At 47.3% G+C, this 24,931-nt stretch overlaps 1 long non-coding RNA gene across 2 annotated transcripts in view; it reads left to right on the top strand.

Moving 5' to 3' along the window:
• LOC149124462 (uncharacterized) overlaps positions 1-24,601 on the top strand; it is a 242,384-nt gene extending 217,783 nt beyond the window's left edge. For both annotated transcript variants that reach the window (XR_016214471.1, XR_016214469.1), the window contains 2 exons: positions 626-745; positions 24,069-24,601. This is a non-coding gene — a long non-coding RNA (uncharacterized LOC149124462). The remainder of the gene's footprint in view (positions 1-625; positions 746-24,068) is intronic.
• Positions 24,602-24,931: the final 330 nt, after the last annotated feature.

The raw sequence follows: 24,931 nt of genomic DNA, 5'->3' as shown, positions 1-24,931 counted from the left end.
TAGCTGTGTGGACAGCATGTCCATGCGGTGCCTGGCTTAGGGGCTTCTCTGCACACCAGCGCAGTGGAGAAAGCTGCTGCCCTTCCCCTGGCGTGGCGCCTGTGGACGTGCATCCCTGAGCGTGCTGGGGCAGCAGTGGTGACTGGCAGTGCGTGGTCCAGGTGGTCGAGGGTGTGGGTCTTTGCATCCAGGGATGCTTCAGTGTCTAGAAAGTTTCTGTATTTGAGAATCAGCCTTTCAGGACAATACTTACAGGGTGCAAGAGAAAAGACCCAGTAGAGATTCTGAGCGCCTGACCGCAGTAGGATCAGCAATCCTTTGATTTCCTGTTCAGCAGTGTTCTCCAAGCCTGCCTGTACATCCCCTGTCCCCACGATTTCTCTAAAGCTGCTGGTTCCTTTCGTGGGAGATGGCAGAGACCGTGCTCCTGTGTTGGGAGGTTCACTGCCGAGTCGGGCTTGATGCTGGCTGGGCCTTTTCAGTGACTGCAGTGGAGCCTGTTGGGTAAAATCTGAGAGAGCTGCATATTAAATAATTATGCTAAGGTTCCTTGTAGTTGCCATGTGTCCTACAGGGCGGTGTTGTCTCATGGCAGTGTTTCCTTTCTGCTTTTTCCTCCTTACAGTCTTACCAAGCCAAAGCACCCTTGGCTCAGCCCCTCCTGTTGGTGCTTCATGGTGAGTGCCGAATGCGTGCTGGTTGGAGTCAGCGGAGGTCGCTTGGCTGCTCCTCCAGGTTGCCTGAGGTGAGTGTTCTAAACGTGAGTACTCTGTTCTTAGATGAGTGCTTGCACAATGGGGAGACTTCGCTATACTGTGGTCTACATAAACGCTCCTTATTTTTGCCTGTTAAAATTCATTTATTTGTGTCATTTTATCTTATAATATTTCAAATAATACAGAAAACATGAAAGATGAGTTCAGTAAGTGTGCATACAATTGGCAGTTTTTAACTTTTTTCCGCATTTACTTCATATGTAAAGATGTTTATATAATATATATCTACATGTATACACACATGCTTATGCATGCCAGTTTTTGAACGCACGGAGGATACGTTAATGTTGCATTGAATGTCAACCGAATAGTAAACTCCCCAGTTTTGCCAACTAATCATAGGACAGCTTGACATAACGGATAGCAATATTGAATGTCTAATAAAAATTTCACGAGAAAGTAATCATTTTCAATCTGTTCTTGGATTCTCATTTTACAAATCAGAATACCCTGTGATAGAAGCATACTGCCGTGTCCTTTCACTGATGTGAGTGATAAGAGAAGTGCTCCCTGAATGTCCCATGTGGGGTGTTCTTAGCAAAACTTGGTTGCATTTGAGCAGACACCCCTCTCTTTGACATAAATGATTGCCTCCAGCAATACAGGGTTCATGTTTGTAAGGTGCACGAATCTTCATTAGTCATACGTTCAACCTGGGGACACCCAGAAAATTGGAAAGAATATGCATTGAGGTCTGAGCTACCTGTATGTGTGTAAACATTGCATGTGTGCATGTATGCAGTGCATGTTTTGGTCTGGATGTATGAGTGTCACATCGTGGGCAGAGTTAGTTCTGACGCACAGGCCATGTGTAGACCTAGCCTTCAGATGTCAGCTCCATGCACGGAGCTAGCGTGTCCCACTTCACCATCCTCTAGTGTGTTTATCCAGAACATTCCTCTGGGTATTGGAGAATAAAAGACTGGTATCTTTGACACTGTGGATTATAATCTCCGACGTGGAAAGCCTACAGCCACGTGTTGTTGATCAGGTTGGAACCACTTTCCAATCACAGGGGTGAAACCTGATTGTTCAGAGTTCATCTGGGCACCAGGTACATGGACCTGCAGTTCAGATGTGTGGCACCCAATTCCGGTATTGGAGTGGCTGAGTCTGATTCCAGCTTCTGGCCAAGGCACAGTCATCAGGAAGTGCCTGCTACCCACACGGGAGACTTGGTCTTAAGTCTTGGCTGCTGCCTTCAGCCTGGCCCAGCTCTGCCTGTTGAGAACATTTGAGTCATCAGTAGATGGATATCTCTGTCTCTCTCTGCCATTCAAAAAATTTTTAAACATCAAAAAATAAAGCTTATCAATAACACCCCCTGTTCTTCAACCTTGGATCACTTAAGCAAAACCTAGGATTTTCTACTTTATGGCATTGTTGGTGTTGAGGATTAGATGACAGGTGAGCAGATGAGCTGGAGGTTGGGGGTCCTTTCTGGTGGGGCTGGGCAGTGGTGTATTCTCTCTTACTGTGTGGGAAACAGCAGATATAAAACCCAACGCTGCTGGAAGCTGCCTGACTCTGGTGAGCACAGAGGCCCTCAGAACGAGGCTGACATTGTGAGTGCTGTGTAGAGAGCCAGTCCTGCATGGCACTGTGCAGGTGCCTCGGCGGGCCACAGCTGCCCTCGCTGTGGAAGACGAGTGCTAGGCAAGTTCACAATGCTGACTTAACGCCTTGGAAAGCTCCGCTCAATCCGCACAGAGCTGAGTTGTCCCCTTCAAGCAGGGGAGGTGCCCATGCCTGCCCAAGGCTGCATCTCCTTGGTTCTTCATTCAGTTCACCTCCAAGGTCATGCTGCTTCCTCACGTGGCTTCTACACTTGAGGCCACTGTTAGTTTATGACTCCCAGCTCTCTACTTCACTCAGCAACCATTTACCATTAATTTTACTGCCCTAGGAATCATGGTAAATCAATGCCAGTTCATTAACGTTGTAGTCCAATTATGGAGCAAGTCCACTGACACCCCTTAGCATAAATTATAACAAATATGAAAGCCAGAAAGATTGATCCTCTCCCCATGGATACTGTACCAGTAATGCCCACAAGGGATATCTCATCCTCAGACGTGTAGAGCCTGTAAGTCCATCTCATCTGTCCTGGGTGTCATGGAGAGTTACATCTGCCTATTCACGATATTTGTAAGCAGGAGTGTGAGCTGTCTTCCATTTTCCCGGCTGTTTGTCTTAGCACAGTCCCTGGTTAGGCGTCACGATGGCTGCTATCAGCTTCATGCATTTCTCTGCCGTTCTCTGACGGTGGCAGCATCCGCAGCGTATTCTTCTCCTCTGAACGGCGATCCTTCAGCTGTCTTTAGGACCAGGTGCCATTCTTCAAACACTGGGGATCAAGCAGGATTCATGGAGGTAACCTAGTTTTGCTGTTAACTTATATGAGTTCCCGCAGCTGCAAAAATGGTAGCCGTAGCCACCTACCTTGGGGAAGAAGTTTGCCAGAGAGAATTGGGTTTATCACAGAACTAAATCCTCCTCTGCAACATAAAGCCTGGGGCCAGTTCCCAGGTGCCAAACCCTGCATGTCCATTCTCAGAACTCCCACTGCAAGTTCCATAGAAGCTGCCCTGCTTCCCTTAGCATCTCACAGCTGCCGCATCCCAGTTGCATTCACTTCCTGCCGTCCTCTCTCAAGGTTAGTGTGAGAAGGGTTACTTACTTCTCCCACTCTGTTCTCCCAGAGACTCCCTTCCTGTAGAGATTTAGTGACTTTGCCTGCTGGGAGAAACCGAGCTGTTTTTTTGCAGAATTAAAATGTTGGGAAAGGGCGGCTGGTAATCGCCGGAGCAACAGGCTGCAGTGTGGGAGAGTGGGGACAAGGTTGTCTGCGTGCAAGGCTGGCTGTGAGTGGTGTCCCGGCTGAGTGGGGGCAGTTGCATCCCTTGCGTGTAGGTGGAGATGGGAATGCCCGTGTAGAAGATGTCTGTGAGGATCAGAAACGCCAGGAGATGACTGAGCTACGCACTGTTCAGTTAGAGTCCACTGCTGTTCTTGCTTGTTCTGGAGGCCGTAGGCACAGTTCCATCAGGGAAGGCAGAGCCCTCAGGTTGGGGTCACCATGAGTAACTGATTAGCATAGAGATAGAGTGTCTGTTGACAGAGCGCTCACATGTGTGACAAATGACCTCTGAATTGGGATATTACCCACTTCTGGAGTGTTCTTCAAGTTGCCATTGTGTGGAATTGTCATTGTGTGGAATTGTCGTTTTATCAAGTTTGACCTACCCTTTGTCACAGAGTTCTCTCCGAAAGTGGCTAAATCATTATTTGCTTAAAGTGAGAGTGGCCTTCTTTTTGAAAAAGTATCTTCTGTCTTAAAGACCCTTGGTTACATTGGTCTAATAGTTACCAGCTCAACTTTGTTCTTACAAGAGTCAGAATTATTGGGATGGTTTTTCCTGGGGTCTTCTGTTGAGAATCCATTCCACGAGTAATTATATAATATGCTGTTTAGGTTTCAAGTATTCTGGATTTGACATATTTATTAGATTTATTCAATTAAAGACTTTTATCGCCTTTAGTGTGTTCCTGTCTCAAAGGGGATTTTTATATTTGGTTGTTTCTCAAGTTTACTTTCATAGCTGCTTGCGTGTAACTAACATCGCTGGTGTACAATTTATGCCTAGCTCTGATCAAAGTCCTGTTCAAGTTCTAAGAACTATCTAAGTTAATCCTTGAGATAATCTTATAAAGTGAATGTTAGAAAAATCTACCTGGGAAAGACCTTATGAAAATAAACTCAGACAGATTCCCAAAATGTTGGGATTGGGTCCAGCTTTGTGGCGTATCCCACTTTGGAGTGCCTGGTTGGAGCCCTGACTACGCTGTGCTTCCAATCCTGCTTCTCTGCCTGGGAATCAGGGACCAATAGCCCAGCTAATCAGGTCCGGCCATGAATACAGGAGACCCATATGAAGTTCCTGGCTCTTGACTTCAGCCTGGGTTAGCCCCAACTTTTACAGGCATTTGGGGAGTGAACCAGAAGATGGAAAAACTCTTTATCTGTCTCTGTCTCTGTCTCTTTGTCTCTGTTTGTCTCTCCTTCTCTCCCTCTACCTTTAAAATAAATAATTAAGTCTTTAAAAAGGAAAAAAGAATCAAGTTTCCCATCATAAAATCATGATACAGAGAGAATTGTTACTTACCCTGGTTCCGTCAGTGCATATTATAACATGTACTATAATGCTACACTATACCTCATTTTTTAAATGTTTTTAAGGAATTATTTATTTATGTGAAAGGCATAGTTATAGAGAGAGAGAGAGAAGGAGAGGCAGAGAGAGAGAGATAGAGATAGAGAAAGAGAGAGAGGTCTTCCATCTGCTGGTTCACTCCCCAGTTGGCAGCTCCAACGTTGGCTGGAGCTGCGGCAATCCGAAGCCAGGAGCCAGGAGCTTCTTCCAGGTCTCCTACGCGGGTGCAGGGGCGGAAGGACTTGGGCCATCTTCTGCTGCTTTTCCAGGCCACAGCAGAGAGCTGGATCTGAAGTGGAGCAGCTGGGACTCGAATCAGCACCCATATAGGTGCCAGCCCTGCAGGTGGTGGCCTTACCAGCTACGCCACAGCACTGGCCCCTGTACCTCGTTAATATGTACAATTAATATAATTTTAAAAAGAATATATAAATATTTTCACTAAAAAACACTTTTTTGCCTTTGAAATTCATTCTGATGCTATTTAAAATCTTTATAGTGAAATCCCTCCTATGTAAAACGTAGACAACAAGAGTGCGCACTTCTAGAGTTCACGTGGTTTACTTTTCAGCCTTTCTCTAAAACCCATGAGTTCTGCTTCATCAGTGTAAGAATTGTGCTGCTGGGTCTCTCCGTCATAAGGTAGCTTCAGGATGGGGAGATACAGCACAATGTAACACGCCGTGCACTTCCGCTTCTCCGTGACTGGTGCTGTAAGAGACTGATGATGTCCGATTGAGAAGGAAAGTCATGGTCCCTCTATGGCTGTCATCCTTAACTGTGTGTGAGCTACAGCGTGGCCAGTGTTTGGGGAGGTTTTCCTACATATTTTCAGTCTTCTTTCTGTATCCTACATGCACAAGTCTCATATGTACTTGTTTCAGGAATTCAAGCCAGTTTAAGTTTCATTTGGGGAGTGATATGTGCAGTGCCTTGAGATCTGATCAGTGGTAAAGCAGTCCTTAGCCCAACATATATCTTTTTAAAAAATGATTATTTGTTTAAGATTTATTTATTTATTTGAAAGGCAAAGTGACAGAGTGAGTGAAAGAGTGAGAGAGAGAGAGTAAGAAGTAGGGGGAAGGGAGATGGAGAGAGAGAGAGAGATCTTCTATCCACTGGTTCATTCCCCAAATGGTCAAATGAGCTGGGCTGGTCTAGGCCAAAGCCAGGAGGCTCCAGAGCTTCATTGGAGTCTCCCACATGGGCAGCAGAGGCCACAGTACTTGGGCCATCCTCTGCTGCTTTCCCAGAAACTGTAGCAGGGAGCTAGATTGGAAGCAGAGCAGCCAGGACTCAGACTAGCAGTCTGATATGAAACAGTATCATTCCAGGCTGTGGCTTAACCTGCTGGCTACAAAATGAGCTTCCAAAATATATTTCTACAGAAGCTTCTGCACAGCAAAAGCAGCAATCAACATAGTGAAGAGACAGCCTACAAAATGGGAGAAAATATTTGCAAATCATGCATCTGACGGAGGATTCAGATCCCGAATACACAGGGAATTCAAAAAAATCAGCAGAAAAAAAAACATAAAAATTCTTTTAGCAAACTGGGCTAAAGATTTGAATAGACATTTTCTCAGAATAAGAGATAAAAATGGTCAACAAATCCATGAAAAATTTTCTCAAGATCACTAGTCCTTAGGGAAATGCAAATCAGCATCCTGATGAGATATCTTCTCTTCTCAGTGAGAAGGGTTATTACCAAAATTACAAAAAGTAGTAAATGCTGGAGGAGATGAGGAGAAAAGGGATCCCTTAAATGCAGTGACAGGGAATGCAAATTAGTACAGCCGCTGTGGGGAACAGGATGGGTGTGACTCAGAAACTGCTATCTGCCACAGGGTCCGGCTGCTCCCCTTGGACATACGTATCTGAAGACCTGAAATCCGCTTATGAAAGGGGGGCCTGCACGCCATGTTGCCTGCAGCACTCTTCACATGGTTTTTATAAAAACCAACCTGGGCGTCCCTGGATGGATGAATGGATAAAGAAAATGTGGTGTATGCACAATGAAATTTTAATCAGCCACGAGAAAGAATGGAATCCTGACACTGGCACCAAACAGGTGGAGCGGGAAGTCCTTGGGTTAACTGGAATGAGACAGACACAGAAAGACAAGTACTAAGTGTTCTTGCTCATTTGTAGAAGCCGAAAAAAAAAAAAAAAAGAAGTGAATCGGAACCTTGAATAGGGTTGACTAGTGAATGTGAAGGGTGGGAGAGGAGTGTTGAGAAAGTTTTGATAACTGCGCCAGAATAGACAATAGTAATACATTCCAGTGTCCTACAGGAGAGGAAATGAGCAGCATTTACAGTAGGTATTACCTGGTGGATCCAGAGCTTGAAGAGACGTGTTGATAGGTCCCAAACACAAATAGAAGTTAAGGAAACTGAAATGCTCATTAGGCCAATTAGCTTAGTGTTCATTTTACTCTGTATACATGTGTATTAAAATATTACAGTCACCCACGTAAGAATTTATAAATATCACATGTTAATAAAATAATTTACATCTGTGAACAGCAAGTACCACAGGATAAATTTTTTCCTTTTCGTTATCGTTTTGTTCCATTCGTTTGAGAATTTTATTCATTGTTCTAGTGAGAGCCCTGGCTGAAAATTTTTGGGCTATATATTTGATAAATTGTTATTCAAGAACAATTAGAAAAAAGAATAAGGAAAATAACTTTGATTTATTCATTCTCTCTGGATCGCCCAGCTATTGGCAGTGTTTGAGGTTGGCTGTAAGAGGGAGAGACATTTATGTATTAAGGAGCACCAAATCCAGGGAGAGAGATGATATCTGAACACTAATCCTCATAATTCAAGCTGTAAATAATTTAAATGCCATTAGAAGTAGCTGGGCAGACTATTACAGGAGTTTAGAAATGAGGACAATTATTTCAAACTTAGAGAAGATAAGAGCCATTTGTGCATCTCCAAATGGGAGTATTCTCCGGTTTTCAGTTGTTAAAACATTATAGTCACAGTTGGTGATATGGGGGTTTAAACATTACGTGGAAAGAATCCTTGTTAAGAATCTTCAGTGGTCCTTATTTATCTGCGGTGAGAGCTGGGGAGTATGTAGAACGCATTATATGAGAACTGAACCTAGAGAATAAACTTTAAGGTGGGGTAGAATTAGGAGCTTTAACCTTATGTGAAATCACTGGCTGAATGACCTAGGCTAAGTGTTCAGCCTCGCTGATTCTCAGTGTCCAACTCAGGGACTGTGAGATTGAGAAGAAATTCTAGCTGTGAAGCCCATGGCACACTGCGAGTCTGTAACACACGATCGATCCTCTGGTTTCTATTTTTTTTTGACAGGCAGAGTGGACAGTGAGAGAGAGAGAGACAGAGAGAAAGGCCCTCCAATGGCCGCTGTGGCCGGCACGCTGCCGCCGGCGCACCGCGCTGATCCGATGGCAGGAGCCAGGTACTTATCCTGGTCTCCCATGGGGTGCAGGGCCCAAGCACTTGGGCCATCCTCCACTGCACTCCCGGGCCACAGCAGAGAGCTGGCCTGGAAGAGGGGCAACCGGGACAGAATCCGGTGCCCTGAGCAGGACTGGAACCCTGTGTGCTGGCGCCGCAGGCGGAGGATTAGCCTAGTGAGCCGTGGCGCCGGCCCCTCTGGTTTCTATTATCACTGTTTCTTCACGTCTGTTGAAGCCATCTAAGACATGTGGTACTTGCTGGATATTAACGTGGTGGATTTCTCGTTGTGCTGATCACATAGATGAAGGTTGAGTGTGCCTGCTGTTGCCGTGCAGTGAGTCACTAGCAGGTGCCTTTTTTGTGTAGGGTAGAAGTAAATTCACCTGGGCCTCGTTTTATGTCCAGGAATGTGATATTAGGCCTGCTCCACCCACCTCACAACACCTCTTTCACGAAAGATCCTGTTTACATCCTGTCCATCAGAGCTTGACAGGATAACGTGGGAGAAGCCGTGGGTGGTGTAAATTACCCACGGTGCACCCCAGCCTTTGCTCATCACTGAGTCTTCTCTGTTCCTTATTCTTGATGTGATTGACATTGTGCAACCCGACCTCTCCTTGCCAGGGTTTGAAACACTAGCTGTGGACTCTCTCCTCCCCGAGTGTGCACTAGGGTTCCTTCTGTGCTGTCTGTCATCAGTCATCTGATCTGCAGCTTCACCCCGCACTGTCCATGTCATGGAGATGAGTTCAGGCTGAAGACACTGGAAGGGGTTGGATTTTGTGGGGAGGAGTTTCTCCTCTGTCCAAGTGCTGGGGCAGAGTGAGTGGGGAGGGAGCGTCATGTGCCTGAGGCACTGGTGAGTGAAGTGAGAGGACTTAGTTTAAAAACTGGGGAATCTGTCATAAATGACAGCCACCACTCACCCAGTGCTTCCTCAGGGAAGCAGCCCATGCATACCCTATGTGCACTACATCATTCCTGTGTGCTCACTGTCATCCGCAGTGAGACTCCGCATAGAATTGACTTTCTCTTCCAAGCTTTGTTTATGCATTCATGTCATCAGTCATGGATTCCCTGAGATGTGTGACAGTATGTGAGTGTGTGATGTATGAGCATTGATGTGTGTGAGCGTGTGACACATGTGAGCGTGTGACATGTGTGAGCATGTGACATGTGTGAGCGTGTGATGTGCACAGAAGGGACCACATATTGTGAACTCCACATTAGAAGTGTGGAGGAGGTGTTGGGGCTGGCACTGTGATGTAGTGGATAAAGCCACCACCTGCAATGCTGGCATCCCTTATGGGTGCCCATTCAAGTCCCGGCTGCTCCACGTCCGATCCAGATCTCTGCTATGGGCTGGGAAAGCAGTAGAGGATGGCCCAAGTCCTTGGGCCCCTGTATCCACGTGGGAGACCAAAAGAGGCTCCCGGCTCCTGGCCATTGTAGCCTTTGGGGAGTGAACCAGCAGATGGAGGACTTTTCTCTCTCTCTGCCTCTCTTTAACTCTGCCTTTAAAATAAATAAATAAATAAACAATATCTTTTAATAAAAGGGTGAAGGTACTTAATATATAACCTCAGGCTGTTGTGTTGTTACCACTGTGTACTCAGAATATACATGTAACACACATCAACCTAATCCCCTGTCTGAAGCATAGTCGTCCCTGGCTGTCTCCAGGGCACTGGTCCTATGATGCCCTCTATGGGTACCAAACTTTGTGGTTGCCCAAGTCCATTATATAAAGGATGTAGTATTTGCATAGAATCCGCATGACCCTACCTTGTATTGTCAATAATCTCCAGGCGACTTTTAATACCTAATGCTTTGTCATTGTTTTGTAGGTGGCTGTTACACCCTGTTCTTTAGGGAATCATGAAAAGTCTGTCCATGGTCAGTACAGAAGTAGCATTTTGTGTTGTTGGTTGAATCCATGGGTGCAGCACTGTAGGCATGGATGGATGACTGTGCTTGTGCAGGGATGGTTGCCACGTTGCACATACAGCAGTTCATCTCTGCGCAGTGGTGGTCATAAACTATGGTTTCCCAAATCCTGGCCAGGAAACTGAGGCTGTGAGACAAGCCACGCCAAGAGCAAGCTCCTGTGGGGGTCGGAGGGTGGTGCAGACTGAGGAGGAGTCCTTGACTTCTAGTCTGTTCATTGTGAGGAGCTGCGGCTGTCCACAGAAAAATGCCTTCAGAGAATCACGAGGGGTCATCTATTTCTCATTTTATTGCAATTCAGCCTTCATCTCACAGCATACTGTGTAAATGACTGTTTGATCGCATGCACAGGCAATTAAGCATGTAGTGGTGTTGCTTCTTGGTGATAAACCTATTCAATATTTTAGAAAAATGGGTAACAGAAAGGGAGTTGGCCAGCAAGAGTGAGAAAGACGCAATGATGGGGACGCTGATCGAGTGTGAAGGGCAGTCTGAGTGAACTCTGAGTGGAGATGTGAAAGGGCTACCTGGTGCTGGGAGTGACGACGCTGCTTCCATGGAGCAGATTCCGTGTGTGCAATAGAGGGATTCAGATGGCTAAAACCGCTGATGTAAGTGAGGCAAGGGGACACAACAGAAAAGATGAGTATGTCTCAGAGGAAGTGCTGACGGCTAAAAAAAATAATAATAATAGGCCGACTCAACATTAAAAGACCACTCAGATATTTCTCAGGATGTTGAAAACACAAAGAATAAAGTGCTGAAAGCTGATGGAAACCTGGAGTTCACAGTTCCCCAAGGCAGAGAACGGAGCCTCCTGCCACTCCCCATTTCGTAAGTTACACAGCGGGGGCAAAGAAAGGACCCTTCAGCCTGCTCTGGGTGAATCGCTTTTATTTAAACTTGCATTTAAGATTATTCTCGTTACTAGTGTAAGATAATGCAGAAACACACTGTCTTGTTTACTCGGGTTTACCCAAAAGGTAACATCTTTCAAAACTTTAGTACAAGGAGACTTCAAACAGTTCCTGGAAACATGGAGCTAACAGACAACTTTAGGGATGGACAAAGGTGTAGCAGTTACAGTGCTGCCTGGGGCAGCTGTCTGGGTTTCAGCGCCGTCTCTGACTCTGATTCCAGCTTCCTGCAGGTGTGCACCATGGGAGGCAGCAGGTTTTGGGTCAAGAAGTGAGGTTCCAGGGACTAACATTGCGGTGCAGTGGCCTTCCATATCTGAGCACTGATTTAAGTTCCAGTTCCCTGATAACAGTGTGGGGAAGCAGTGGAAGATGGCCCAAGTCCTTGGGCCCCTGCACCCATGTGGGAGACCCAGAAGGACTTCCTGGCTGTTGATTTCGGCCTGGCCCACCCCAGGCTGTTGTCTCTTTAGGGAGTGTACCATGATTGGAAGATTTCTTCCTGTCTCTATTTTTCCCCTTTTCTCTGTCATTCTGCCTTTCAAATAAATAAATCTTTTAAAAAATATTAAGTTCCTGTCACCTCCATGTGAGACTTGGATTGGATTTCCAGTTCTTAGCCCTGCCTTGTCGCTCCCCCTCTTCATGGAGGAATGACACTAAACCCTGCCTAGGCTTCATATCCGAGTCACAGCACCATTATGTCGCTCCCCCTCTTCGTGGAGGAACGACACAGGACCCTGCGCTGTTCTTTCGTCTGCTCGGCCCTCCCCGGGTTTGCTGCTGGTTTCTTCCCGGGTTAGCTACGACCCTTCCACCTCCGTGGAAGGGCGGCTCCCCCTGCCACTTTCCCCACTTCCGCGGGGGAGCGGCACACCGCCGGCCGGCTCTCTCGGGGGCTGCACAGGTGTTCCTTCAGATAGATGTTCCTGGTGCATGTTGTCTCTCTCCTCCTTTATAGTCCTCTTCCACCAATCCCAACTCTGCTACCCACACGCCGAGCACACTGCTCTCCTCCAATCAGGAGCAGGTCCTGCTGCTTATTGGTTGAACTGGAGGCAGCTGTGTAGAAGCTGTTTCCTCCTCTCCCAGCGCCATATTGTGGGAGAGCAGATGCATAGAATAAGTCTTAATTCCAGTAACAGTCTAGTCCCAGTTGCTCCCCACACTGCCTAGCCCTGGTTGTTGAGGGTGTTTGGAAAATGGATTGCTAGGTGGAAGATCTCTATCTCTGTCTCTCTTTCTCTATCCTTTAAATAAAACAAATAACAAATTATTAAGAATAAAAAAATTGCTGCAAAGAATTGAGATCCATGTATAGTTTTTCATAACACATGATATTCCATGAACATGAAGACCCCCACCCACTGTCACAGCCAGGATTGTGACAATGATAGCATCAAGATGCAAAACATGGGGCCAGTGCTGTGGCATAGCAGTAAGGCGACTGCTTGCAGTGCCAACATCCCATATGGTCACTGGTTCGAGACCCGGCTGCTCCACTTCCAATCCAGCTCCCTACTATGGCTTGGGAAAGCAGTAGAAGATGGCGCAAGTCCTTGGGCCCCTGCACCCACGTGGGAGACCTCCTGGCTCCTGGCTTTGGATCAGCCCAGCTCCAGCAGCTGCAGCCATCTGGGGAGTGAACCAGGTGAATCGGTTGATGGAAGACCTCTCTCTCTCTCTCTCTCTCTGCCTCTCTCTCTGCCTCTGCCTCTCTCTCTCTGTGTAACTGAGCCTTTCAAATAAATAAAATAAATCTTTTAAAAAAAAGATGCAAAACACATCTATCACCTTGGGGCTCCTACATGTGGCTCTGCGGTGGGCAGGCCTTCTTCCCTCCGACCCTACCCACCCTAGCCTTGCAGGCCACCCGTCTGTCACTCCATCATTCAGGGAAGGTTAGCTATTTGCTGTCTTTTCCGTTAGCTTCTTTCAAGGTCGCTGGAGACGGCTCTGTGCTGCTGTGTGTATCTGTGGCTGATTCTTTTTCACTGGTGCATAGAGTTCCATGGTGTGTGTGTTCCGTAGTTTGCTTACCCTCTCATCCACTGAAGAATATCTATGTCGTTTTCAGCACGGGGCTGTGATGAGTGAAGCTGCGGTTCACTCTCGCCGTATGGGTTTTGTGAGATTGTCTCCGTTTCTCCGGCCTTCATGCCTGACTGAGCATTCAGCCCCTGCGTCGTGCCATCGTCCTATGTTAAGAAACTGCCACACCAGGGCTGGCATGGTGGTCTGGTGGGGGAAGCCACTGCCTGCAGTGCTGGCATCCCGTATGGGCACTGGGTAGATCCCGGCTGCTTCACTTCCCATCCAGCTCCATGCTGATTCACTTGGGAAAGCAGCAGAAGACGGCCCGTGTGTTTGGGCCCCTGCCGTCAATGCCGGAGAACCAGATAAAGCTCCCAGCTCCTGCCTTCAGCCTGGCTGTGCTGGCTGTTGTGGCCTTCTGGGACATGAACCCGCTGATGGAAGATCTCTCTCTCTCTCTAACTCTCAATCTGTGGCTCTGTCAAGATTAAGACATAAATCTTAAAACAAAAGAAACTGGCAAGTCAAAACTGCTCGCCTAAACATCTGTACCACTTCATTTTTTCCAGAATGCCTGAGAAGCCCATTTATTTGCCTTTTTTTTTTTTTTTTTGGACAGGCAGAGTGGACAGTGAGAGACAGAGAGACAGAGAGAAAGGTCTTCCTTTTTCCGTTGATTCATCCCCCAATGGCCGCCACAGCCGGCGCGCTGCGGCCGGCGCACCGCGCTGATCCGAAGGCAGGAGCCAGGAGCCAGGAGCCAGGTGCTTTTCCTGGTCTCCCATGGGGTGCAGGGCCCAACCACTTGGGCCATCCTCCACTGCACTCCCGGGCCACAGCAGAGAGCTGGCCTGGAAGAGGAGCAACCGGGACAGAATCCGGCGCCCCGACCGGGACTAGAACCCTGAGGTGCCGGCGCCACAGGTGGAGGATTAGCCTAGTGAGCCGCGGCGTCGGCCTGTATTTTGTTTTCTACATTGGCTTTTCCAATCCATGATTACAGAATCTCTGCTTGCTTAGGTCTTACTTGATTTCATTTGTCAGAATCCTGGGATTTTAGCCTACAAGCCTATGCATGTGTGGTTCTGTTTGTGCCTACATATCTCAGTTTCTGAGGGACTGTCCATGGTATTGTGTTTTAAAATTGTGGGACTGTGTTTATTTCTGTTTGTTTATTCTAGTTACTCTCTAGAAGCCAATTGGTTTCTTTTCACTTACCCTTTGTGTTGCAGCTTTATAGAACTCACTTCTAGTTCTAGGTGGGTTTTTGGTAAATTTGTGATTTTTATGTGTTGAATTGAAAATAGGAACTGTTTTCACTCCTTCCTCTCTGACCTGTATGCCTTTTGTTTCTGTTCCTTGACCTACTGTGGTAGCAGTAAGGGTTGTGAGAACAGGAAGAGGCCCTTGCCCTGCTCACAGACTTGGGGGAGGCCCCGAATCTTTCACAGTTGAGTGTGAGGTCAGATGTAGAATTTCGCATGTGTGTTTCATCGAACTTTGTCAAATGCTTTTCTTTTCAGTGATGGATATCATATTTTTCCTTCACCTGTCACTGCAGTGGATTACATGAATTTAGTTTTTGGTTATTGCTGAACCAGTCTTGCATACCTGGGATAAACTCTACGTATCAAGATAGAGAATATGTCTTGTTAGATTGTATTTGCCTGCATTTTGTTGTGTTTTTAGGATAGATATTGGTAATTCTGTTTTGTTTTTGTACTGTCTTCACCTGATTTTATTACCAGGGCAATGCCAGCTGAATAAAATAAATGGGGCAAGGGTGGGTATTTGGCACGTTGGTTAAAGTGTGGCTTGGGGCACCCAAACCACATACTGCAGTATCTGAGTTCAAGTCCTGCTTCCGCTTCCAATTCCAGCTTCCGGCTGGCGCACATCCTGGGAGGCAGCAGGTGACCATAAGTGTTTGCATCCGGGCCACTCACATGGACCCTACTACCTAAGCCATTGCCCCTGCATCCCAGGTTGCACATCATCAGGAAACTGGAATTAGAAGTGGACCCTGGACTTGAACCTTGGCTCTCTGAGATGGGACACAGGTGTCCCAAGTGAGACCTTGACCACTGTGCCACATCCATGCCTCAGGGCTGAAGGTTCTGAGTGTCCCCCAGCTCTCCTCTGACGTCCCCGTGGTGGGGGAAGGGAGTCTCGCTGCTGCTGATGGAGGGAAGTCCCAGCTTTGTACTTGGCTTCTTCTGAGTCCTCCCTCGCGGGGGTGGGTGGAGCCAAGCCCGTGCTCCTCGCTGCCTCTGACACCACCGTAACCGGGGCCGCAGCTTTGCCTGCCGTGTTTTCCTGGAGTGGTGCAGTGCTGTCTGAAGCTTGTTCTCATCTCTGCCTTCCTGATCTGGCAGGAGAGAGCTGACCTTCCCTGCATATTTCTGTGGCCCCTGCAGTTCCAGGAGGCTGCCAGTGAACTCACTGCCGTGTCGTCCTCCAGACAGCAGTGCCTCTGGCCCCTCCGCCTTCTTTCTCTCCATCCCCAAACGTTTCTCTGTGTTTGTCCAGGAAATGTGCACGCGTTTCATTGCCTCCACTGGGAAATGGGAAGAATCGCATCTACTCCATGTTCCCCCAAGGGGAGGTTTTACCTTAATAAGTTTTGTTTTTGTTGTTTTACAAATAGACACTTTGGTCCTCAGTTTTTCTAATGTTCTAGATTACAGTCTACTAAATAAATACTAGTTGTCTTTTTTAATTCTTTATTTGCCAAGTGTTTATCAATGATAGTGAGCATTTGGTTTTGATAAAAATGCACGTTGCAGAATGATTGTAATTTCTCCCTTTTATTTTTTACAGTTGCTGTGCGCAGTGTTGGCTTGCAGTCTTGTTCTTGTTCTTGCATTCCCGTGAGGTGAGGGTGGTACCCAGGCCGGTACTGTGAGGTGCCCCCTCCCCCATTGCCGTCCCGCCTCTTTTCCTTGTCTTTCCTCAGATGCTTGTGTGCGCCAGGGACTCTGTCGGCTCCTGGGCATGCACAGAGTTTTAGAGTGCATCTGTACCTTCCTGGAGCTCATGGCAAAGTGGTAAGCAGGGCCTTTTTTAGTAGGAATGATACCCAGCTAATGTATTTCTTTCCAGTGTTACTTAAATAGGTGTCAGCATCAACCGTAGAACAACATAAAGTGTTATAGGGCTTATTTAGCAATAAAGCAAAAGCGTTCCACAGATTAGCTCAGTACAGCTTCAGAAACACGTAAAAATACGAAGGAGGCCTAAGGGACAGGGTGGTGTGAGTGATCTTGATGACAAGACACCTGCAGACAGCTGAGCAGGTCACCCTTAGTGCCCCCAGCCACCTACAGGAAGGCGGCGGTACTGACTCCTCTTACAGGTGAGGAAGTTTTGGGTTTAAAGGACAAACCGCACTTGTTCTGTGAAGCTGTCCCTGCTCCTGCATCCCTGGATCTGGAGAGGAGTCAGCACCATGCTGGGGAGCTGGTTTGTAGTCAGGATCCGTTTGCAGAACGCGGATGCTTCCATGTGCACCTCTGTGATCTGTGAGTGAGGCTCGTCCGACACCACAACTCCCAGCCCTGGGCCCTGCCTCCTTCACCATCCCCAGGTCTCAGCAGCTCGGTCTCCTTCTCGTGGAACACTCGTGGAGTGCTGCTTCTGCTGCGTGCAGCCTGTGGCCTCCTTTAGACGAGCAGTGTTTGTAAACGTTGCCTTTCCTTCTGCAGCGAATGCTTTGTTCCCTTTGTAAAGTAAGCTGAATGTTCCTGAAGGACTGCATGCAGACTACGCCTCCTGTTAGAGACCCCCTGTGATTCACCCATCCCTGCACTTCTGGGCAGTTCTCTCTCTGCCTTCTGGGGCTCCACATTCTCTGATTCTGACTGCATCAGACCAGAGGCCATGTATAAACACTCCGTGTGCCCCCTGCCACTGACCCACCATTACCACTATTTACTCAAGTGGAGGTTTGTTGATTGATTTGTCTTTATTTCATGATCTGCTTCAAGTGTTACCTCTTTATATATATTTTATTTTATTATTTATTTAAAAGAGAAAGAGAGAGAGAGAGAGAGACTGAGAGAGGTCCCATTCTCTGGTTTCCTTCCCAAATGCCCACTGAACAGCCAGGGCTGGTGTGGTCGCAAGCTGGGAGCCAGGAATTTCATTCAGGTCTCTCACGTGGGTGGCAGGGACCCAACTACTTGAAACATCTGCTGCTTCCTCGGGTTGCATAGCTAGGAAGTTGGAATCGGAGGAGAACTGACACTGAAATCCAGACATTCTGCTGAGGGGTGCCGGTGTCCCAAGTAGCATTTTTTTTTTTTTGACAGGCAGAGTTAGACAGTGAGAGAGAGAGACAGAGAGAAAGGTCTTCCTTCCGTTGGTTCACCCCCCAAATGGCTGCTACAGCCGGCGTGCTGCACCAATCTGAAGCCAGGAGCCAGGTGCTTCTCCTGGTCTCCCATGCAGGTGCAGGGCCCAAGCACTTGGGCCATCCTCCACTGCCCTTCCGGGCCACAGCAGAGAGCTGGACTGGAAGAGGAGCAACCAAGACAGAACTGGCACCCCAACCAGGACTAGAATCCGGGGTGCCGGTGCCGCAGGCGGAGGATTAGCCTAGTGAGCTGTGGTGCCGGCCCCAAGTAGCATCTTAAACACTGTGCCACATCCCTGCCACCAACTGTCACTCTTTTATGAAGTGTCAGAGTGATCAGATTGTAGATCTTGTTGGCAGCCACAGCAGCTGACTCTGTTACTGTGTCAGGGAATTTGTGCCAGGCTTGGTGCATGGCAGGCACTCAGTCAGTGTTTGTGGGGTTGAAGGTAGTTCTCAATGGGAGCTGGAACACCACCCCGGACACAAGGGCATCTCCGGTTTGCAGAGAAACAAGATTTAACGATAAGACTTTGAAATATATGCATAGTTTCTGTAATGTGCATTTTTTGTGAACTTTTGGAAGGGCCTATGTGCATGAATTCCAACTTCTTCTCTGCCAAAACAGACTTCTGTCTTCGTTGCCTTTCGTCTGAACTTTTCACAGCTCCCATGTGCGTCTGCGTCATTGCATGGGTGCGCCAGGCTTTGGTGCCCTATAATCATTGAACTGAATCCAGTGGGGACTGTGCTAGCCGGTGTAGTGTGCTCCCTCTCTGGTGTGTAGAAGGCATGTTTGCTCCCTACGAAGCAGACCTCTGCTTGTTGATGACGACCTACCTGGTGTCAATCCTCATGCAGTATACATCATTGTTAAGTCACTTTCTAGAAGGGACACAATCACAGTACTGAGTTTTATAACTAGCAAGTGAGCTTTAAGTCCTTCTGTAATAATTAAGCTGCCTTTAAGCCCTTCAAACTGAAAAATGCAAATATTTAAATGTCTAACTCACCAAAGATTCATGAATTTCCTCCAGCTGTTAAACTGTTATTATCACCAGATGTTGAATATTTTTAGGAAATTAAGCAAAAAAAAAAAAAAAAAAAAAAAAAGAGGTGCTTTAGGCATCTCACACTCACATTTATTTGCATGTTTTCATCTTCTGGTGGGAAACCTGACGTGTAAGGTTTGTAATTGAATAAGATAAATATCTTTAGGAAGCTCTGGCGTCAGCTGGGCACACTGGAGGTGCCAACGCCTGGGATAGCATGATCCGTCCTGTGCTGTCCCGGGTTCTGAGCGGACGCGCAGGCTGCAGAGAATCCCACACTGAGTAAACTCTCAGCTCCTCGTGCGGCATGTGTGCCTTTCGGCACGGCCTTCACGAGCAGGAGCGTGCACTCCCAGCGACAAACTTCCGTGAAATCCAATCAGCACTCAGCAGCGGTCTATTTTCCTTCATGTTCCCAGTTCATTCGTGGGTCAGGTAGTCTCAAGTGAGTGAATTGGTCAAGACAGTTTTCTGAGGGAAAGTTTATCATATGATTTGAGTAGATGCCCAAGGATATTCAAAAAGAAAAATAAACCCCACATCCTGGGTTAAAACCTTGATTTAATGGCAAGACCCTACCTGGAAATGGTTACTTCTTCGAGAGATCCGTATCTAGAATGATGTGAATAATTATCTTGCTTTGGCACACGAGTATTATAAGAATCAAATGCGATGGTGGTTTTAATGACTTATTTAATGTGACATGTAAAAAATACTTCCAGCTAAGTAGGATCTATTTATATATTTTTATTGTGATGTAGAGATTTCTTACAAACTCCAAAGTTGTATATAAAAGTTGTATATAAATTGTATATAAAAACTGTATATAAAATGGCCTTGTTTCTGAGTCTCTCTAGGTTTTCACTCAAATTCCTTGGTTTGTTCTAAAGCTTGTTGTGCACACAGTCGACACTCAGTAAATGCGATCAGAACAGTTTTGTAGTGGGCTGCAGAACCTACACTGGACATCTCCCATAATCCATACAAGTTCCATTTAGGAGTGGTCCTTTGCTCATTCCTGCTATCATTAGAATGTGTCTTGCTCTGTGACAATGATGAGCTCACGTTTATCCTAGGGCTTTCCGGTCACTTCTCCATTTTATGTTATAAACATGTGAGTTCTGTTAGGAAAGCACCTTGCCTATCTAACTCACTACTGAGTCCTTCGTGTTGGCTCAGTGTTGGTTATGATAGCAGGGACCCAACAAGTATTGAATGCGTCGATGATGGAGGGATGGGTGGATAAATGATGGATGGATGGATGGACTGATGGATGGATGATGGATGATGGGTGGGTGAGTGGGTGGATGAAGGTCTTCCCCACTAAAGCTGATGGAAGGCAGAGATGGCTTTTATTAATAGATATATGTATCTGTTGAGAGAAACAAGCACATGCTAAGATAGTAAGATTTCTAATTAAGTAAATGAATATTTTAACCCAGAAGATGGAGGAAACCTTGAAGCAGGTCTTGTGGCACCTAACAGCTTCTGTCATGAAAGCATTTTCTGTTTCCATGTAAGACTAGGAACCAGCCGGTGCCATGGCTCAATAGGCTAATCCTCTGCCCATGTCGCCGGCACCCCAGGTTCTAGTCCTGGTTGGGGCGCCGGATTCTGTCCCGGTTGCTCCTCTTCCAGGCCAGCTCTCTGCTGTGGCCAGGGAGTGCAGTGGAGGATGGCCCAGGTGCTTGGGCCCTGCACCCCATGGGAGACCAGGAGAAGCAACTGGTTCCTGGCTTCGGATCAGTGTGGTTTGCCGGCTGCGGCAGCCATTGGAGGGTGAACCAACGGCAAAGGAAGACCTTTCTCTCTGTCTCTCTCTCTCTCACTGTCCACTCTGCCTGTCAAAAAAAAAAAGAGACCAGGAACCACTGAGAATTCTTAACCTGAGGTTAAGGTTGCTGGTAGCAGTTCCCGTATCCATACAGTTTTCCTAAAAACGTACTGTTTGACCGTGTGGTTAAGACATGTGAGTGCCTGGATCTGAGTTCTGGCTCTGCTCCTGCTTCTGATTCCTGCGTATACACGTCCTGGGAGGCTGTGGTGTCGGCTCACGTATTTTGGTCCCTGCAGCCCACGTGGGAGACCTGGATTGAGTTCTCAGCTCCCACCTTAGGCTCGATGTTGCTCCAGGCGATGTAGACATTTGGAGAATGAACTAGCAGATGGGAACTGTCTCCTCTCTCTCTCTCTCTCTCTCTCTCTCTGTTTTTATTTTCCTCTCTACCACCATCTCTCTTCCTATCCAAAACAAGTTAATGAGATGCTGTAAAAATATAAGGTAAACATCTGTGTCACTTAAACATGAGTCTTGCGGTAATCATGACTTGACTGCTCTTCCACAGTTAGGGAGCTGCCATCACTCAAGGTTTTCAGGTCGAAAGCGTATGAACATCTGGTGATCTTGCAGTCACAAGTTGTAGGGGAGCTGGCAGAGGAGGAGCCCAGTTGGTCTCCAAATGTATTCCTTCTTAGCAAAGACTTGCTGTTGAGTATCAGGAAAAAAAATCTGCAGGTTGAGAAGCTCCAGATATGTATCTATATTCAGGAAGATTAACGGTGTTGAAACTCTTTGCTTTGAGGATTTTAAATATGTTGAAACTTTCCCTGGGCTTCTCCAAATCCTACTCCCAACATCTGTACACTATGCATGTTGATCTTCAAATTTAGCAATCCCAAAGACATAGCCACTTAAAATTGTGCATTATATAAAGAGTTAAAGAGCTGAGTGAGTTCCTGTGAAGGACTGCCTGCCTTGCAAACATCAGCCCTTGATTACATTTAAATTTAAATGAAAATACTTTCCATCCTGCCTTTATTCTCACTTCACACTGTGGAAACCTTGTATCTCTGCTATGTAGTTTTGAATAAGAGAAATAATGCCATAAACATTTCTCAGTACTATTCCATAATATTATGTACTTGAAAAGCTCTCTGGCTCTGCTGCCTTGTGACAAATTCTCTCTCTCTCTCTCTCTTTCTCTCTCTCTCTCTCTGAGGAGGTGGCATATAGCAGATGCCCAGTAAATAATTCCTTGCTTGGGGGTCCGTGAATGCTGATTTACTAAATGGTCACAGCTTTTAAAAGTGCCAGGAGATTGTATACACTCAGATTTATCCATTCCCTGTCTCCCTGCTGCCACCAAATTATGGCCTTTAAGAGGCTGTTGATTGCAGCAGAAAATGCAAGGGACTACCCACTGTCCCTGGTACCCAAAGTAGCCCCAGGGGAAAGGGAAGGTTGCACAGAGTCCAGTTAGCAAGACTGGTTCTTGGGGGACATGCCCCTTGAGTAAAGCGCCCAGGCACCTGCTGTCTTCCAAAGGATGCTCTTCAGGAAGTACAGGAAAGAATTTCTCATTCTGTGTGGTCCTAGGCTTCTGATCTTGTCAAGGTGACGGCTGTGCTCAGACTGACGGTAGATTCCCTTTGGGTGAGGGGATGCTGGATGCCGTGTTAGCAGCTGGTTTGCTGGTTCTCTGCTTTCAGGGATCCCCATGGTAACCAATAAATCTAAGTATATGAAAAACACTCACCATCCAATACAACACAGACACTTAGTCAAATAGATCATTGCCAGAAAAGTCAACTTTTAAGCAGGAAACTCAACATCTTTTAGGATTTAATAAACACAATTACTCTATGCTAGAATTTAATATGTACCAATGACTCTGTGCAATTAAACTCATTATATTTGAATAATAGACAATTCCTGCTAATGTGCAGATCAGAGCAACTAATCAAAACAGTGTGTTTGCAGCTTCAGAGCTTGCTGAAGCTGCTCAGAAAACATCTCTGGGGCAGCACTGAAAATCTTCCCTTGCAGAATCCGAACTGTGCTGTGGCTTGTGAGACAAACCCGGCTTCTCCCCTGCACCCTGCCTTAGCCTCTGAGGATCCGGGAGCCATTTCGTCTCCTTGCGTTTCTTCTCTGGCTTTTAGAAGCAGCAGATGCGAGTACAAACCCTCGAGATCCCTTTTGCCCTGAAGCTGGGCTCTGACCTAAATCACTCAAAATGCTGATCGTTTGGTCCTGGGACAGGGGTTCCAAATGGAACGGCAGGTGTGGCACTCCCAGGAGAGCGCTGATGTCCTGACGGTGGGAGGCCTCCTGGCTGTGGAGGTTCCAGTGGCTCCTGGGCTACACTGCTGTCCGGCCAGCAGTCTCACCCTGTTACGATGGTTTTGGATGGGCCCCCAAGTGGAGGGCGTCAGCCTGGGCCTCTCCGTGCTGTCAGGGCTGGCCGGGGTTTCGCTGAGCTGAGCAGAGGAAGCGTGGGTAACTGGTGCATTTAATGTATTGCTACGGTGGACTCCTGCAGCACCAGTGCAGTGGTCCTCAGAAGACCCATACTAGCGAATAAAACAGGACTTTAGAATTGATGTAGCAAATAAAGTGCGGAATGAGAATGCCATTGTTATTAAAATGTAGTGACACAGTCGATTTAAAATAAATGTATTAGCCAGTTTGCTGTGCGTATAGGACCCGGCCCAGGCATCGAAGGCACCATTCGGGTTAAGGGTTTACATGACAAATGACGGGCCTCTTACCAGGCGGAGTAATGCAGTTTTATGTGGCAGAATTGCCATGGAAACAGAAATAAATCCTGAAGCTAAATAGGGCCGTGAATATCCTGTCTTCTGAGTGGAGCCCGCTGCCTTCCACAGAAGAAATTCACAGGAAGCTCACTGCAGCTTCACTTTTAAATGAAAAATTACAGACTTGGTATTTCTCGACTCATACCGTTGCTGCACATTTTCTTCCGCTCTAACTGATGTGAAGGTGGCAGCTTAGACGAGACGCACACAGCGCTAGAGCGCCCACGCGGCTGCTACACTGTTCTTTGCAGTCACATCTCGCACCCCCCTGTTTTGCAAGCCCGGATCCTGGTGGTCACCCACTGTCTGGAATGAGCTGCAGCTGTAGAATCACGGCCCTGAAGGGTCCTGGCACACACACGTGGCTTCTACAGGCCACGGTCACGTGGAGCTAGGCGAGTCAGTGTCTGTAACGGCCACCGGAGAGCATCCTTGCATGGGAGCCATGAATTCCCGGCAGTTCCGGGCTTCTGGACATGTGTGAGGGGATTCATGAAGTACGTGGGAAAATGGAGCTGGGAGATCGGTGATGCCATCCGTGCAATTTTTGTATAATAGGCATTTTCCATGAACTTTCTGAAGACCTCTCCTACTTGTGTGTAGTTGTGTCGCTTTTTGTAAAATACCCCTAAAGTGAACAAAATGGTAAGGTCTGGGTTTTCTGCTCTTGGACATTGGAAGTTGGTTAGGAAAGACAGCCTGATGACTGCTGTGCCTTGTTCTCCTCCTCAGCCCTCCGTGCTGCCGACCTGCCGTGTCTCTGCCAGCACCTGCAGCCTGCCTTGGCATCCTGGTAGAAGTGGCCACTGGAATCTCTTTGTTCTTGGGACTATTTTTTACCTGAAATAGCTCAAGCCATGTAGAAGAGGCCAGGAGAGGCAGCAGCAGCCTGGCAGGGCTTGGGAGCAATGTCTGCTGCAACAGAGCCGCCCAGTTGGCCGTGTCCCCCGTGGGTGGATCCATGCCCCATGAAGAAGCAGCCTCTGTGTCAGTGTGTGGAAGATCACCTTTCCCAGCACCTCGAATAGTAACCAGGGAGATCCCTGCCTGCTCAGATGAATGGTACCCCACTTCCCAACTGTCTGTAACAGGAAAACCAGTTTTTGTTTCCGGGACCATGGGTTTCCCCACTCCAGCTTCAGTGTTTGGGTGCTGTCTGGCTACGCATTTATTTAGGGCTGAAGGGACAGGGAGTGTCTTCTCTCGACCAGCTTTCATCCTGTCACAAAGGACAGTGGAGACGTAGGCTGGGATTTACTGAAACCAGATATTTATTAAACATCAGTGTGCTTTTAAAAATATCTGTTCATTTATTTAATAGGTGGAGTGACAGTGAAAGAGGGAGAGAGGGAGGGAGGAGGGGAAGAGGTAGAGAGTGAGACAAGACCCAGAGAGAAAGATTTTTCACCTGCTAGTTCACTCCTCAAATAGCTGCAACAGCCAAAGGCAGGAGCCTGGAACTCCATCCAGGTCTCCTGTGTAGGGGCAGAGTCCAGGTGCTTGGCCTGTCCCCCCTGCTATCCCAAGTGCAACAGCAGGAAGCTGGACTGGAGGCAGGGCAGCCGGGACGTCCATCAGTGCTCATCCATCCGTGC

Source organism: Oryctolagus cuniculus, chromosome 10 (assembly GCF_051225735.1).
Source record: "Oryctolagus cuniculus isolate XC-2025 breed Fujian yellow rabbit chromosome 10, ASM5122573v1, whole genome shotgun sequence".
Lineage (NCBI taxonomy): Eukaryota > Metazoa > Chordata > Mammalia > Lagomorpha > Leporidae > Oryctolagus > Oryctolagus cuniculus.
The sequence above is the reverse complement of the archived record's forward strand: the minus strand, read 5'-3'. Positions and strand labels throughout refer to the sequence as shown.